The sequence below is a fragment of the Mastigoproctus giganteus genome, chromosome 4, assembly GCF_048544385.1.
Source record: "Mastigoproctus giganteus isolate SK-2022 chromosome 4, ASM4854438v1, whole genome shotgun sequence".
NCBI lineage: Eukaryota > Metazoa > Arthropoda > Arachnida > Uropygi > Thelyphonidae > Mastigoproctus > Mastigoproctus giganteus.
The window spans coordinates 174,148,333-174,162,361 of NC_143578.1; the positions used below are offsets into that span (position 1 = coordinate 174,148,333).

General features: G+C 36.4%; 1 protein-coding gene across 1 annotated transcript in view; it reads right to left on the minus strand.

The window, feature by feature from the left end:
• The window catches only part of LOC150087211 (glycogen debranching enzyme), a 763,093-nt gene that overhangs the window by 729,613 nt on the left and 19,451 nt on the right, over positions 1 to 14,029 (minus strand). The window lies entirely within an intron of this gene.

Below are 14,029 nucleotides of genomic sequence, written 5' to 3' on the forward strand. Positions count from 1 at the left end.
TTCATACCAAGTAAGAAATACTGTTCAAGGTTTAGGCCTAAATGGATGTCAGATGAATTATTGAGGCTCGTGACAGAGAAGAAAAATGCATGGGATGCATATAAATTATCAGGCAATACAGAAGCCAATAGCAGATATAAGCCAATGTCTGTACTCAAGTCACGAAGGAAGTTAGGCAGGCGAAGGCAGATTACGAGAAATCTTTGGCATAGAATGCAAAGAAAAACAACAAAGAGTTCTTTACTTATGTAAACTCTAGAAGGAACGGGATGAATCAGATTCGTCCACTTGACATAGATGGTTTGACTATTGATGATCACACTCAGGTAGCTAATAAACTGAACGAGTATTTTGCATCTACATTTGCAGATGAGGAGTTATTCAAGGAGGGGAATGCCAGAAGCTTATCAAACTCTAACAGGAACTAAATGATTTTGTAATAACTGAGAGCAAAGTGGAGGAGAAAATTTTGAAGTTAAATATAGGAAGGCACCTGGGCTGGATGGGATCTATCCAGTTATATTAAAGGAGGCAGCAAAGGAAGTAAGCAAATCCTTAGTCATAATTATGAGAGTTTCATTACACTCAGGGGAGGTCCCAATGGACTGGAAGTGTGCAAATGTATCCTCAATTCACAAAGGGTGGGTTCAAAAGGTGACACAAGTAAGTACAGAACTGTTAGTTTAACTTGTGTTCTGGGGAAAGTAATGGAGTCACTGGTTAAAGAAGCATTGCAGGATCATCTAAACATGACTACAGTAGTAGTTAATGCATGGGTTTGTTAAAGGGAGATCTTGTCTGACCAATTTGATTGGACACTATGTTGTGGTCACGAAGGTACTGGATGCAAAAAATAATTTTGATATCATATACTATTGATACTGTCGAAAGCTTTTGATACTGTTGCACATGGAAGATTGATGTATAGATTGGGGCGGTATGGCATTAAGGGCAAGTTGCTACAATGGATATAGAGATGGTCGAGTGGAAAACGACAGAGAGTTCTATTCAATGGCCACTGCTCTTCGTGGACTAATGTTATTAGCGGAGTTCCCCAGAGTTCGGTGCTGGGCCCATTGTTGTTTTGTTTATTCATCAATGATACTGATGAGGATATATCAGGCTTAATTTTGAAGTTTGCAGATGATACAAAGGTTGGCAGGGTTGTTAATGACAGTAAAGACAATATGCTACTGCAACTGGATCTAGATAAGTTGGGCAAATGGGCTGAGAAGTTGCAACTGAAGTTTAACATTGGCAAATGCAAAGTACTACATATAGGTAGCAGTAACCCAAGAGAAACAGATTAACTGTGTGGTACTACACTCAGGGAGGTGAAGAATGAAAACAACCTGGGGGTAATTGTGCAGTGGGATATGAAGTTCTCTGAACAGTGCAGACAGGCTGCCAGAGCAGGTCATGGAGTCTTGTTAATGATATATAGGAATTTTGCTAGCAAGGACATGGAGGAGATTATCCCATTGTAAAAGGCAATAGTCAGGCCGCACCTTGAATACTGCGTACAGGTCTGGAGGCCTCATTTTAGGAAGAATGTAGAGTTGCTAGAACGTGTACAAAGAAGGGCAACAAGATTGGTGAGGGGGAACAATGGGGTGCTGTTACCAAGAAAAGCTTAAATTCTGCTTAAATTGCAATGCCTGGAGACTAGACATATGCGAGGTGATCTGATTGATCTGTATAAGGTCTTGATTTGGTTGAGCAAGCTCAATTCTTCCTCTTGTTCAGATTAAGAACCTGAGGGGGCAAAGATTCAAACTAAGGAAAGACAGTTGTAGAATAGATGTGCAGAAAATTTGCCTTTTTCCAGTGGGTAGTTGATTTCTGGAACAGTCTTCCATCTCTTGTTGTGGAAGTATAGCTTAAATAAATTTAACGCTGAGCTGTATAAGCATTTGGAGTGAAATTGGAAGGGTTTTTTTTTTTTTTTTTTTTTTGCTTTGCTGATGCTTCATAAGCTTGCTTGCTTTCTTGCATCGTATTCCTCTGCTAATGCTAATGACGCACCTGACAGGGGCTTAAATTCAAATTGCGGAAAGACAATTGTAGAATAGATGTGCAGAAATTTGCCTTTAGCCAGTGGGTGGTTGATTGCGGGAACAAACTTCCATCTGTCATTGTGGAGGCAGACAGCTTAAATAAATTCAAGGCAGAAGTAGACAAACTTTTGGAGTAAGTGGATGTGTGAAATGTGGACGGTTTTTTTTTTTTTTTTTTTTGGCTGATGCTGTATAAGCTTGCTTTCTTGCATCATATGCCTCTACTAATGCTAATTCTAATTTATTATTAAGTTTTGTTAGTTGATAGAGAGAGAGAGAGAGAGAGAGAGAGAGAGAGAGAGAGAGAGAGAGAGAGAGAGAGAGAGAGGGGGGGGTAAATTTAATTTGTGGTTTGTGTGTTAAACAAAAACTGTAAAGAAAGTGGCGAGCATGATAAAGTTACCATACTCATTTACAAAACTCATGGAAAACATTTTCTACATAAGTCTGACCATATCACATCATTCTTATTGATCTTACATATGTATCTGTAAAGCTTTTGTTATGTAGCTGAGCAGTTTATGGTGCTACACTATAAACTGGTTTCCCTGTCAGTTTGATTCATTCGAACATGTGAGATTGCCATAAGAAACTAACAATTTTGAAATATTTTTAAATATATGATATTGGACAAACAAGTTAGAGCAAAGCATCATTTTAGCTTTTAATAAATCACCAAAGTAGGCAAAATGGCATGGTTTTTTTACATCTCATAATCAAACTGAATATGGGCAGTAAATGTACACAGTAAGAACAGACAGGACAGCAGAGATGGAGGGGTTATGCTCTTAGTGAAGAAAATATTAAATCCAAGGTAGGGCATCAAGTTGATTTGGGTGAAGAGTGCTATATAGAACGTGTGTCAGTTCGTGTGACATAAGCACTGGAAAAACAAAACTTGAGAGGAGAAGTGTGTTATAGGTTGTTGATGATTAAGCTTCACACCAGCCAGAAGATAAATTCAATATTGTAACTAAAAACACTTTATTTACAATAAAATAAGTATAAAATAGATATATATTTACAATAAAATTATTATTATAACACTGATAAAATATACTAAAAACCTAAAAATTAAAAGTGATAAAATTTGCTGTAGCTTTCAGAGGCAGCAGTCTCCTTCCTCAGTAGCATAGGTCTATGTGCCGCACAGTAGACATAGGCTGCTGAGGAAGACTGCTACCTCCGAAAGCTACAGCAAATTTTATCGCTTTTAATTTTTAGGTTTTTAGTATATTTTATCAGTGTTATAATAATAATTTTATTGTAAATATATATCTATTTTATACTTATTTTATTGTAAATAGTGTTTTTAGTTACAGTACTGAATTTATTATTTATCTTCTGACTGGTGTGAAGCTTAATCATCAACACGACTTGTCCCAGCCTTGTAGGCCTAATTAGAGATATAGTGTGAAATAGGCTTAATGACAGTGACGAGTATATAACAGAAGGCGCCTATACAAGGAAACAGAGTGGGCCAACAAATCAGAATTTCTCAAAATGAGGGATTTTAACTTTCCAAATGTCAACTTTTTTTGTGGGTTGGTCACTCACACAATTGCAAGATTATTGTGGATTTCTTAGGAAGGAAGGTGTCTGGGAACAAGACTATAGGTGTGAAGACGTAGACTTCCAGAGCTCCTGCATATGGATAAGTTTTCTTAAAAATTTTATCATATTTTTGATAATTAATGTATTAATTTGTTTTACAAATAGATTAAATAGGCTTAGTAGCGTTCACTAGCTTATTTTTTTAAATTAGCCAGTGATTTTGTAAGTTACAAATAGCTTCTCAAACCACTATCGTATCGATGTTTTGGCTGGAATATCGCAGCATGTAACCGATAACGCAGAAGAATAGTAGGGTTTTAACTGTAATAAATAAGTATTTTGAAGGTTTTAATCACTTTTTGGGCATATATCTTTTGTATTTAGCTAAGGATATAACTAATTTAACATGCTGGTTGTTACGGATTTTGCGTAACACTCGATAACGTATTTCTTAAAAATTACAGCTATGAATTACAGGCACCGAAAAAGCGATAAGTGTTTGCCATTTTATTTACCTAATTGTTATTTTATATTGAACTTTATAAGTAGCCATATAGTTCTAGATACGCTGGTTATTTTTATTTTTAATTTAGATAAGAGTTTTTGTAGATTACTACGTAATATACGTAAAATCGTTGTTTCGTTCGAATCTTGCAGCCATTGTTTTTGTATAGAGTGGTAGGGAATTCAAATTTTTAATTGTGGTAACTAGGTAGCTCTAACATAAAATTATATAGCGTAATTCGCATCTCTGCATTTAGTATTCTATTAGATAGTGTAGTATTGACAATTAATTGATTAAATTTATTGATCTTATTAATTTAAAATATCACGCCCCAGACTAGAGCAGAAAAGTAATGGGCATAAAGTGGCAGAAGTGCTGTGACTCGGGGGAGAACTCAAGTGGGCGATTCTCCAACGCATCACAGCCTTAAAAAAAAAAAAAAATGTGCAACTTGTGAAGTGTTTGCCAAACTTTCTGGAACGGAACATGATCTGGCCAAGGAGGATGTCTTTTTGTGTGTGTGTGTGCCAGGTGCAGAGAGTGTCTAGAAATTAGGCGTCAGCTCAGTGTTCTGATGGGTGTCTATGAGAGCTTGAGGCGTAGGGTAGATGTCCTCGAAGAAATTAATATGAGGGGCCCATCAAGCTCTCAGCTGCCCAACTCAACACCAGAGCAGAACTCCTGGGCATCAGGCAACACAGTGGCAACCTCCAAGGCAGAATGTACTGATCCCACAGGAGTTAGTTATTGTCAATGACTCTGTCAGGGAGATGGGGAATATATTGTGTAAAAAGGATAGATGGAATAGGACCAGGGTATGTCTGGCAGGGGCAAAAGTTGATGATGTTGTAAAGCATATATCATCTTTTAAGGGCACAAAGGGCGACACTGTTGTACACGTTGGCACCAATGACATTAAGAGTAGTAGATCTGCAGATTTACTTAACAAGTACAGGTCAATGTTGCAAAAAAGTCATGAATTAGGGTTAAATTTGAAAGTGTCTGCAATTCTGCCCAGACACGATAGGAGGGAGTACATGATGAGAGCCTTGTCAATCAATTTGGCCCTGGAGGAAATGTGCAAGGCTCAAGGGGTAAAATTTTTTTCAGCCTGGTCTGTGCTTGTTAACAGGAGAGACTGCTTCTACAGGGATGGGATACACTTAAATAGAAAGGATGCAAGAATATTTGCTGATGCTATCAAGGCAGTGTTAGGTGGGTCAGAAAACTGCTAGCTTGGGGGGGGGGATTCACAGACTAAAAGGTTTAAAGTAGCTGCAGGCAGAGGTGAAGGTGATTCTTGCACTACTTCTATTAGAATAAGCAGCGGCATGGAGCGAGGGGTGTTGGGGGTTTCAGGGACTGATGGCAGTCGTTGTGAAACAGGTGGGTATATGGGATGTGTTAGGGTAACTAATAATAAGAATAGGTACATGTATACTTGCATGTATACCAATGCTACAAGTATAGTAAATAAATTTGATGAATTTGATTGAAGTGCTGGTCAAGACATCAAAGGCGGATATTGTTGGGATAGCAGAGACATGGTGTCACATAGATATAAGGAATGCAGAACTTGAATTTGGGGAGTACAATGTGTACAGAAAGGACAGACATGACAGGAAGGGAGGAGGTGTTATGCTGTTAATTAAGAAAAACAAAATCAAAAGAAGTGCATCCAGTTGATATAGATGAACAGTCCACTACTGAGTCAGTTTGGTGTGACATAAGCACTGCGAAAGAAAAAAATAAGAGTGGAGTGTGTTACAGGCCTAATGACTCGAACGAGAACATTAGTAGAGGCATACGATGCTAGCATCAGCCAAAAAAAAAAAAAAAAAAAAAAAAAAAAAAAACTTTCCCATTTCACCCCTCCATTTGTTCGAAATGCCTGTCCAGCTCAGCCATAAATTTATTTAGGCTATCAACTCCCACAACAAAAGATAGAAGTCTGTTCCACCAATCAACTACCCGCTGGCTAAATGCAAATTTCCGCACATTTATTCTACAACTATCTTTCCTTAGTTTGAATCTTTGCCCCCTCAGGTTCTTAATTTGAAAAAGAGGAAGTATTCCATCAGCATTGAGCTTGCTCAACCTGATCAAGACCTTACATAGATCAATCAGATCACATCGCAGGTGCCTACTCTCCAGGTGCTGCAATTTGCACAAATTAAGCCTTTCTTGGTAAGAGCACCCCTTTGTTCTCCTCACCAATCTTGTTGCCGTTCTTTGTACTCGTTCTAACAACTCTACATCCTTCCTAAAATGAGGCCTCCAAACCTTGACATAGTACTCTAGGCGTGGCCTGACCATTGCCTTGTATAACGGGATAATCACCTCTCTGTCCCTGCTAGCAAAATTCCTATATATCGTTGACAAGACTCCATGACTTGCACTGGCAGCCCATCTACACTGCTCAGCAAACTTCATATTTGAATGCACAATTACTACCAAATCTTTTTCACTTTCCACTTCCCTTAGTGTAGTACCACACAATTCGCACATTTCTCTTCAGTTATTGCTACCGATATGCACTACTTTGCATTTGTCAATGTTAAACTTCAGTTGCCCAATTTGCCCAACTTATCTAGATCCAGTTGGAGTAGCATACTGTCTTTACTGTTGTTAACAACAACAGTAAAGACAACCTTTGTTTCATCTGCAAACCTGGTCATTAAACCTGATATACCCTCATCAATATCACTGATAAATATAGAAAACAACAAACCCCAACACTGAACCCTGGGGAACTCCACTAATAACGTTTGATCAAGAAGAGCAGTGTCCATTGATTACCACTCTCTGTCATCTCCCACGCAACCATCCCTTTATCCATTTTAGCAACTTACCCTTAATGCCATACCTCTCCAATTTGTACAGCATTCTTCCATGTTCAACAACATCAAAAGATTTCCTGAAATCCATGTATACGATATTAAAATTATTTTTGGCATTCAGTTTCTTTGTGACCACATCATAGTATCCAATCAAATTGGTCAGACAAGACCTCCCTTTAACAAACCCATGCTGTGTATTAACTATTGCTGCAATCTTGTCTAGATGATCCTGCAATGCTTCTTTAACCAGTGATTCCATTATTTTCCCAGGAACACAAGTTAAACTAACAGGTCTATAGTTATTTGAGTCATCTTTTTTAACCCCTTTGTGAATTGGTGAAACATTTACACACCTCCAGTCTATGGGGGATCTCTCCTGAGCTGAGTCCAAGGAAGCTCTCATAATTATTCATCTCACACACACTCTCTCTCTTTTTCATTGGTCTTTAATAATTGTTGTTGACAGGAAAGGGCCTTTACTAATTTGTTAAGAGGGAATAGCAGTATTTTGGCACACATTCTAAACTTTCAACTCTATCAGCAACACGAGCTAGAGGAGACATTTTCCAGTTGGTGAATAAAAACTTGAAAATATTCTCTATCGCCTTTTTGCACATTTATTTCCTTTGAAAAATAAATCTTTATCAATATTAAAGTAGTAATTATATTAGTTAATTATATTAGTTAAATCTTTATTGTTCTCTAAAGTGAGAAAGATTATTTTTTCGTCCCTGGGCTGTACTGCATGTGTTCCACTATAAATAATACTGCAGAACAAAATTTACTTGATGGCTAAAGCCTTTTCCAGGTGTTTACCACAGCAGTATTCATTACTCCTGACATTTTAATTATGTATAACTTTCTTACTTACCAAATTAATCATTAAATTAAAAAATTAGATGTATCTGAAGTGCTAAGAAAATTTTGTATTTGAGTGCCCACCGATGTTTAAGAGCAAACTAGCCAATGATGCAATAATGAGTATACATATTGTTCAGAAACCAATGTCTCATATCCCAGGTTTGCTGGATAAATTAATTGACAGCTGCATTACACCAAAAGATTATCAAAGCTTCACACTCTAAATAAACTGTAACAGTAACGTCAAATTAAAATACTGTCTTCCTCCCTAGAGCAAGTTGTTTTAGGCTGATTGAAGGGAAGTAGGTGTTCCACTAGTCACATAATACTTTCCCACAGCCACCAAAGCAGCAGAAAAATGTTCTGTGTCAATCACAAGATGAGGAAAAGAAAGATTTAAAAGCCTATTTACTTTTATTCATGTATTCAGGAGCGATATGATCTTCAGTTGTTAGTAAATAATATCATGTGTGGTATTTTCTTTATTTTTTTTCTTTGATGTTTCTTTTTTCAAATGGAATATTACTGAAGCGATTTTATATGTAATCACTTCAGTAACTTCAAGGTCCAATTTTCTCATTTACAAATTTTAGCCAGTGGTCCAAGGTAAAATAATAATAAGAACAAAATAATACAGATAACAAAGTTAATAAAGATAAGTTGACCACATAGAAAAATTATCAAAAAGTTGACAACCATGCTACTGATGCAGTTATCCCTTATCTGTACTTGAATTTTGACATTTCATAATTGGTTAGATTCATCGTCCAAAAACGTAAAAATTCAAAATATAGCAATCTTCGGATCATGAGGTTGTCAGATTTTGGATATTGCACCTGCATTATCATTGTTATAAATTACAGTATTATTGTATTTGGCATTTAAAATGTTGACCTATAGTTCACAAACATCAAAAAGGTAACACTAAAAAAAAAAAAAAAAAAACTTACAGAATGGAATTTAATACAGTAAGTAATACAAACCTGAAACCACATGTTGGGCACCTCTAATTAAACCTGACGTGGGCTCCTTTAGTTACTCTACAGATCTCCTACCTATAACCCAATTCCTCCCATATTCAGCATAACATGTCCCTGCCAATGCAGCTGATTGCTTCACAAATACATTGTTTAAGTTACATAATGGTTCCCAATATAAGTGGAACATACACTAGTCTTTCATAAGAAAAATCTAAAGGAGTATCAGGGGACTGTGGGAGCCACAAAATTAGTCCTCCTCTTCCAATCAACTTCCCATTTAACACTGGTATACACAAACTTTTTTGTGGTAATGTGCAGGAGCACCATCTTGTTGCAAAACCAAGTCACTGTCATTGTCATCCTGCAGTTGAATCATAAGAAAATTCTGTAACATATCCAGATACATAATGCCTATGATAGTAGCTTTCCAAAGAAAGATAGTCCATACACTTTGTGATAACTCACCATGCAACTGGCCAAATTCTTTCATGATTACAGTTTTGTGATTATGCTACCAGCTAATACAATGTAGACATTTTCCAGTTGGTGAATAAAAACTTGAAAATATTCTCTATCGCCTAGAAGCTGTTTCAGATTTGTATCATGTACCCTATTCACACAATAACATTTTAGTTTTGTTTGTGGACACACTGTACATTACATAATATCTTTAGTCACTGTATATTCATATAAAAAAATTGGGTAAATTTTATCTAGCTATAACATAGTTAGATAGTTAAAGCTGTTCTCTGATGCCCACATCATATCATAGCTATGCTGTATTTGGAATTTTTTTTATTTCAATGTATCTTTTTGCTGTAACAAAACAAATGGCCACACATCATAGATAGAAGTAATCTATACCCATTAAAATATCTCTTAAGAATCAGTGTTACACATGGAACAAGTCATAATTACTGTCCATTTTCATGTTAAGAAAGTCAAGCTTATTTATGTTAAGAAAGTTAAGCCTTAAAAAAAAAAAAAAAAATTTGTCACCTGGTTTTATCCAGTTACCTATCAAACCCCTCCAGGTTACAGTGCTTGCTACTTCTACCAAGTTATGCAATGGCAAGTTGTTTCAACAATTAACATCCTTTTGCTAAAAAAAAATGTATTATTATAAACCTTTACTGAATTTTTCTGTCTTTACACAGATTGTGCAGAAGAAAACATAGCAATAGCATCACATCCCAAGTAATTATGGCCAGGGGTTAAATAACTAAATATCAGCACATGTGCATGCATGCACATAATATAAAGTTGAATAACAGTAAGGATGACAGCTTAATCATTGCATATCTATTTACATATTATATTACATAATTACAAATGATATTATATAAGCAGTATATAACATTCACGAAAGTCCTGCATTTTCTTTGGCAGTGAGGTGGTAAGTTAGAATCGGCAAAGGATATCAATACAGCAGTGTCAAAAGGTTTAGAGTTCACCAATAATGCTTTTTTCACTACTTGGCTCTTTGGAGAATCTCACAAAATTAAATTCAACCCAGCTTAGCATCTGAGTCAGGATAAACCTGTCTGTGATGTGCACTTGGTGTGACACAAGATAAGGGGATCCTCCAGTGGCAGAGGTCCTATAACTGGGGAACATCAGTCATATCAAAAAGAAGTTTTACAGTAGCTGTCACCTGATGTCTCTTATTCTCACTGACAGTCTAGAAATACTGACTATGGTTGCAGATCAGTGGTACTACAACTAGCTCAGACCCAGTACTTGAATACAGTCGATCTCAGCAACCAGAATTCTTGTGCAAACAGGTGCTCCAGATTAATGGAGCTAGCATATCCCCACAGCTCCACCCCCATAAAGAATGGAGGAGTAAATGATGATGTTATTATAGTATTTTGTTATGCAAAGGGCATCAATATGCAACAGATGTTGCTCTGCATTCTATTTCAGCTTTTGTATTTGTGCTGTGATGAGATCTAGATGATTGCAAAAATTTGCAATCATCTAGATCTAGATTTTGCAATTTGAATGCAAGTTTTTAGTCAAAAACAGCAACAATGCCCAGAGATTGACAGCTCTCAGTTTGGTGTCATCTTAGGGAGAAGGCTATTATAGTGTCAGTACATAACTATCCTACCTTAGTTTAAGTACACATTATCTAGTATTTGCCATTTGTGAAAGAAAAAGAAAATCCAAAATAATTTAATTTATTTAAACATTTCCAAGGTTTAATTTCCAAGTCCACAAACATGCTCCCACATATAAACAACTAACATTGTTGCTCTGAGCTGCATCTTTTCCAAAAGATGCACATATTCCTGAAATTTTGGTCTCCATCCCTATATACGATGTGTAATCAAAAAGTTTTTGGGACTGACTTTGTATCTTGAAATTACAGCATTATAGCAAGTTAGCTTGTCACAACATGCTGAGTAACTCATCTAGACAGTAACACTGAATCATCCATTTATCTGCAGTCAGTCTGAATTAGCATGCATTGAACAGAAGATGTTTGATGTGTTTTGTTGAATTTTAAAACGAGTAATTTACTTTGTATCAAATTTTCCTCAAATTTTGTTTCAAATTAGGGAAATTAGAAACCCAAGAAATGTTAAAAACAGCTTTTAGAAATGATGCTAGGAGTTGTTTGAAGACTTCAGCGATTTGCAAAGTTTAAAGAGGGGCAACTTGTCTATCAAAAATGATCCCTGCTCTGGCTGTCCCCAACTTCAAAAATCAATAATTCCATCACTCATGTTCATGATCTGATCAGAAGTAACTGACATTTAACTACCCACAAAGTGGCTGGCTAGTGAAATTGGTATTTCTTAAGGGAATACATGTTTCAGTCAAGTTTGTGCTACCTCACATTCTCAATGATGATTAAAGTAGAAAGAGAGAGAGAAAAAGCTCTCATATGTCAAGTTCTATATTAATATGCTGCTAACCCACATTTTAATTCTTCCATTAATGGTAAGGAATCATGGGTGTATGGTTTTATGACCCTGAAGCAAAGGCCCAGTCCTCTCAATGGAAGACTGTCTTGTCTAAGGCTGAAAAAAAAGTAAAGCTATCTCAATCAAATGTGGCAATTATGCTTATTGTATTTTTTGACTCACAGGGCATTGTGCATTATGAATTTGTCCTGCATGGTCAATCAAGAATTCCAGAAAACAGTTGTATGAAGATTGTACAATGTTGTTCAAAGAAAATGGAAAAGTGAGCTTCGGAAAATTGCTGCTTACATCACAACAATGCCCCTTCACGCACTTGACACTTTAAAAATTTCTGCAAAGTACTCCATCAATGTGACTACCACCCCTCCCCATCCTCCACACTTGCTGGATGTAGCTCACTGATATTTTTTTTCTTTTTCCCCAAGTTTAAAGCCCCATTGAAGGGTCACAGATTTGCAACAACCGAGGAAATTATTCAGAACATGACAGAGGAACTAGCAATTTCAAAAGAAGCCTATCAGGAATGCTTTCAAAAGTTTCAAGAGCATCGGAATTGATGTATACTCTGTCTACATGGTCAGACCTCCGTAGCCGAGTGGGCATGAGTGGGAGTGTAGTAGCACACGCACTTTGAATAGACTTGAGTTCAAGCTCCTGACTGCTAAATACGGTAGATCTGCCAACTCGCACTGGACCAGCATGGTAGATTATGGTCCATTTCCCTCAACATGAATTGTTGAGGAGGCTTCCATCCTACAGTGGGTTGATAATGGCTGAAGTTTACCTTTTTTTTTTTTTTTACCTGTCTATAAGACCACTCTGAAGGAGAGCCATCTAAATAGCTGGCAAGCTTAATTATTTTCCAAATATTAGTTCAGTCCCTGTACTTTTTGATTCCAATGATGCTAGGAGTTGTTTGAAGACTTCAGTGATTTGCAAAGTTTAAAGAGGGCAACTTGTCTATCTTCATTATCTAACTTCTTGATGAAGTTAGATAATGTCTAAAGCCACTATAATTTCCCTTGAAAAATTAAAATCCTTCTCTTTACTCTTGATAACAGTTCTCTTATATGTTATCAACACTGATATACCATGATCACTGCCTGTTTTTTATTACCACTAATTGTTTTTTAATGCAAAAATTCTGAATATCAGTTAAATCCTTATTAAACTTGAGGAACAAGAATACTGTTTCCCCGTGTGACATCTCAACATGTTGATATAAAGAAGTAGTTATTTATATAGAAAGAAAAATATACTGCTAATATGTGAGCAATCTGCTTGCAAGTCTCAATCTAACTCTAAAAGTTACTACTATTATAAAAATAAAGTTAAAATATTAAGTTATTACAACTATAAAAATTAAGTTTCCGATAGTTATAAAAAACAAAAATGTGCATTTTTGTTAGCTTTTGGAACATAACCCCCCCTTTTTTGTACTGGTTCTTAGTCCCGTACAACATGGTTTCGCATTACACAAGATTTTGTAAGAACCAAACTGAGTTATACGAGGGTTACCTGACTTAGATTTAGAAAAGCTTTTGATACTGTTGCACATAAAAGACTGCTGTACAAACTGGAGCAGCGTGGGAGTAAGGATAAGTAACTACTATCGATAAAGGAATGGTTGAGTGAGAGAAGAAAGAGAATGATTATCAATGGATACTACTCTTTGTGGACTAATGTTATTAGTAGAGTTCCACAGGGTTCAATGCTGATTCTATTGTTGTTTTCTGTTATTAATTAATGCTATGGATGAAGTATATCAGACCTGATCTCTAAGTTTGCAGATGATAAAAAGGTTGGCAACGTGGTTTATGACATTAATCAAGATATACTATTGCAACAAGATCTATAAAAATTAAGGAGATGAGCTGAGAAATGGCAACTGAAATTTAACAATGATAAAGACAGGCAGCCAGGAGAGCCTATGTGGTTTTGTCAATTACATACAGGAATTTTGCTAGTAGGGATGAGCAGGTGATTATTCCATTGTATTAGGAACTGTTAAGCCACAACTTGAGTACTTCATGCACATATGGAGGCCTCATTTCACGAAATATTTGTATCTGCTGGAATGAGTGCACAGAAGGTCAACAAGATTGGTGAGGGAAACAAAAGGTGTCCTTACCAAGAAAGGCTTCAGTTTTACAAATTGCAGTGTCTAAAGACTAGGCACCTATGAGATGATCTGATTGAGTTGTTTAAGGCTTTGAATGCATTGAGCAATCAAGTCAAAAATGGCATTCTTCCTCTTGCTCAGACTACATATGTGGTGGTGCATTAAGGGAAGATGGTT